This window comes from Corvus brachyrhynchos, unplaced genomic scaffold (genome assembly GCF_000691975.1).
Source record: "Corvus brachyrhynchos isolate BGI_N302 unplaced genomic scaffold, ASM69197v1 scaffold93, whole genome shotgun sequence".
Lineage (NCBI taxonomy): Eukaryota > Metazoa > Chordata > Aves > Passeriformes > Corvidae > Corvus > Corvus brachyrhynchos.
In genome coordinates this window covers 940,035-944,238 of record NW_008237273.1, presented here as the reverse complement: position 1 = coordinate 944,238, position 4,204 = coordinate 940,035, and the positions used below count along the sequence as shown (strand labels likewise).

The following is a 4,204-nucleotide window of genomic DNA, read 5'->3' as shown; positions in this document are numbered from 1 at the left end:
ACTGGGGCACAAAGAGCTGGTTTTGTCCTCCCGCCCCTGCCACAGCTGGAAACAAATTGCTATCTTTTTGTGACCTTGAACAAGCTGCAAACTGCTTTGAAAAAGTTTTGCTCAGTTTTTTCCTTCCCCCTCTCAGGCTCAGTTTAGAGGCGTAGAAAGGCACAGGAATTAACTTCTGGGCATAGGCAGCAATATGGGATACACATCATAAGGTCACCCCAACACACCAATGAAGAAAATCAGAACAGGCAATCACAGTCTGCAAAAATTTGGCTAGAAAGTCCTTATTCTGCCTAGGAACAAGATGACAAAGGACACACTAGATCTACTTACCACAGCTGTAGCAATGTAGCGTTATACAAGTGATTAGCCAACACGGGAGCAGTTCTGTGCTACCGTAGTGCTCTGAACTCCCACTCATGCTAAGGTCCTGCCTGCAAATGCAAGAAACCCCTTGCAAACTGGAGCCTGAGCATGACTTGTACTCTTCACAGTGGCCATCAGGAGGATTTCCTAACATCTCAGAAGCTGAAATAGTTTTAGTACTGAAAATTTCAATACTGAAGTATGGCTTCAGAAAGTACGTTGCATGTGCATTTTTTATATTAATACACAACTGGCCTCCATGATTTGGTAATGTACAATTCAAATACTTTTATAGTTACAATAAGTGCAAAAATTTACATCGGTAGTACAGAAAATTTCCTTTGGCATCTGCTAAAGGCAACAATTAAATGTTACAGTTCTGGAAAACAGGCAAGTAGTCCTTCAGTAACAGTCCATTCTTTTGGCTTCATACAATTCTGGACCTTTAGTTTTAATTTCCAACTAATTAATTATATTATAGGAATTCAGGACATAGGCCTATAAGACAGAGAGAATGGGCTTGCTCAGATCATGATCATGCAACTTCACTCACATCTGGCCACTGTCCTGACACAGTACGTTTCCTGCAGTCCTACCAAAGCACATGTATTCTTCACTATTTATTACATCTCCCAGAGAGCAGCAGCATTCAAATACCACAGAGAAGCTTACTGCACAACATCTTTCTGAGCAGAAAGCAAATAACTAAAGTAGGTCCCTGTAACATCAGAGGGAGTGTATCCTCCATATCCTGGTACCTGAGCATGTCATTTACATACACTATAACTCTTCTGTGGTAAAAAAAGATGCTGTAGGGAGAGTACAAGCATTCTCTCACACTCTTAAGACTACCTCATAACTTTTTAAAACTTTGATTTCCATGCCACTAGGGAACAAAAGAAGAGGAATAAAACCCTGGCAAATAAGACCCTTCTTAAATGGAAATGACAAGCACAACTAAATGCAACATATTGAACTGATAAGTACTGACTTTCCCAGCCAACAGGAAAAAACCCCAACAGTTTTCAGGTATTTAAAACATAAACAATATCATTTTTGCATCAGAACACATTACTTCATTCATTTCAGAAGGAAAAAAAAAAAAAACAGAAAAAAGATACTTATAACTATTCCTTCAATTTGAGCTACAGAATGTTTTGTGGCCTATTTACTGAAAAAGAGTAAGACCTGAATCATTTTAGTTAGACAAAAATCATGTTAAGTCTAGCCTGTGTATGTTTAAAAAAATTAGTCAGATCAATTTATATAAAACCTCTGAACAGATTTCTCCTACCGATTTAATCCTGGTGATTGCTTTGGTTTAAGTCCCACCAGAACAAATAAATAATTTTTTTAAAAATACATTTCATATAAGCTGCTCCAGTTTTGTGCTTACATGAATATTGCGTGAGACCTCAACCACAACTCTGACCTCAGCCATGACAGTTTAAAATGCGGATTAGCAAGGTTTTAATCTAAAGCTTAATGACCCAGATGCCAGATTCAGGTCTGCTGAAGAGTGCTTCCTGGAACTTCAAGGGAGTTTGAGTCAGTCAGAATGAACACCCCCTAAAAGGATTAAAATTTAGATGACACCTAAGATACTTTTTGGAGTCGGGCAAAAACTTCTTAACTGTCCTGTGAACATCCCCATCAATCCACTGCAACTAACTGTTTTAATTTTCAGAAGTTGCTAACACAGAAATCAAACCCTAACAATGACATGGTATTACTGAAGAGAGCCTAAACATGACTACCCTCAACATGGCCTCTTTTTTTCCTCCCCTTTCCTTGAACACCTCACTGATTTGTACACAGCTGCCACAACACAGCAGGCTTTGGGGCAAACATTTTTCTGTGTCTGTCCACCTGTCTGAAGCCTCAGTTATTCATCTGGACACAAGTGCAGCTTCTAGCATTTCGGCAAGCTTCTATACCACTGCTAATCACCTCAGTACAGTGCTGTGTTTTAATCCCACAACTGCCCAGCTGCTTGCCCACTCCCTTCACAGCAGGATGTGGGAGAAAATCAGAAGGGTAAGTGTGAGAAAACTTGTGAGGGTTGTGATAAGAACAGTTCAATAGGGAAAAAAATAGCTGTTCACACAAGCAAAGTGAAACAAGGAATTATTTCAGCATTCCTCATGGACAGGCAGATGTTCTCCATGCCCAGGAAAGCAGGGCCCCATCACACGTAACAATGACTTGGGAAGACAGATGCCACCACCCTAAATGTCCCAACTGCTTCCTTCTCCTTCCTCCAGCTCTACATGCTGATCATGACGCCATATGGCCTGGGAAATCCATTGGGTCAGTTGGAATCAGCTGTCCCAGCCGTGTTCCCTCCAAAAGCCTTTTGTACCCCCACCCCACTGGCTGCTTGGATGAGGTGAGGAGCAGAAAAGGCCTGAGTAACCTCTGCTTAGTAGTAATGAAAACACACCTGAGTTATCAACACTTTCCAGAACAAAACATCACCCCATACCAGTGCCTGTGAGGAAAATTCACTCTACTCCAGACAGAACCAGCACACACATACCCATCCCCCTGCATAGCTGGCTACAGAACACATTTGCTGTCTTCAATAACTTGTTTTTCCTGACCTTTTCCTCCCTTTGTTTTTGGTTCTTGCACAGTGACATCAGACATACAAAAAAAGCTGACAGTTTCCCTTACACACCCTCAAAATTCGCCAATGTCACAGACCGGCCACCATCTTTAGGACTTTGGCAGCTAAGTACAAGAAGAAAACAAGTTAACAATGTATACAGTGCACCATGGAATTATTTGTTGTATGTGTACAGAACCTCCCATGATACAAACTCCAGTGGGGGAAGCCAGATATCTACTTCTTTCTTCCACTCTATGTTGGCAGTCAACACAGCTTGAAAGGGAAAGACAGTTCAGACAAGGCTGGAATTTGGGAGAAAAAACCTGTCCACTTTAAAGTGTAAAAGAGACAAAGCAGAAGCTCCAGCTCCTCATTTGTGCACACACCACCTCCTATAGAACAGAAAACAGACTGAGCATTTGCAGGTTTGCTCCTGGACACGTGTTTTTCATGGAAGGGCAAACTACCCGAAAGCCTGATGGATCATCTTACTCTAGGGGATCTGTCACTGACATTCTTTACATCAACAGGATGTCAAAAGCATTGCTCCCTTTCCAAGATGTGTGGTACAGTGCAGTCTGGCTCTGCTGCTGTGGCTGTGTTTTTTGTAAGTTCTCTCCAGCAGCTGAAAGGTATTAGAAAGGTGTGACAAGACTCAGGGGTAAACCATGACTAACTGGAAGGAAGCAACAATTACATTATTCCTCTTCCCTCTCTTTCCATTCTTCAGTTACTTTCTTAAACAGACATCTCTTCCTCCTTGAAAAATACACTCTTGACTTCATGCTGCAACATTACGGCAAACTGTCCGTGAAAACTTTGCCTTGGAGCAAAACATATTTAAGAGAAATCCAGTTTTGCCTCCAGACACCAAGGTACTTTTTTATCTTGGCCCATCACTGCCTTGCACGCCCATCAAGGCACTGACACCTGTTTGTGAAAATGGATACCAGACCAGGGCAATCTAGCACCAAAAATTCAGTGTTTGGCCACTACAAGGCTCGACAAAGACGAGGACAAGGCCTGCTGCACACTACTTACCGGTAGCAATATGACTAGTAAACCTCCCCATTTCATACCTCAAAAACTAGGTAAAAATCCTCTAATTTCAGGCATGCCAGCGACTGGAGAAGGAAGAGAAGTTGCCAGCTATAGAAGGACATGCTACAATCCCATGAAAGCCCCACAGGAGACGGAGCTGGCAGGCAGCAGGAGCCCCCCGGGCTG

The 4,204-nt window shown here is 42.2% G+C and overlaps 1 protein-coding gene across 2 annotated transcripts in view; it reads right to left on the bottom strand.

Annotated features, from left to right (window-relative positions):
- Positions 1-4,204, bottom strand: part of ACER2 (alkaline ceramidase 2) — a 43,466-nt gene that overhangs the window by 38,339 nt on the left and 923 nt on the right. The window contains exon 1 of one of the 2 annotated variants that reach the window (XM_017730595.1): positions 334-4,191. The exons of the other annotated variant lie outside the window; for it this stretch is intronic. The gene's annotated coding sequence lies outside the window, so the exon portion shown is untranslated. Of the gene's footprint in view, positions 1-333; positions 4,192-4,204 lie in introns of those variants that run through there. 2 annotated transcript variants of the gene reach the window in all.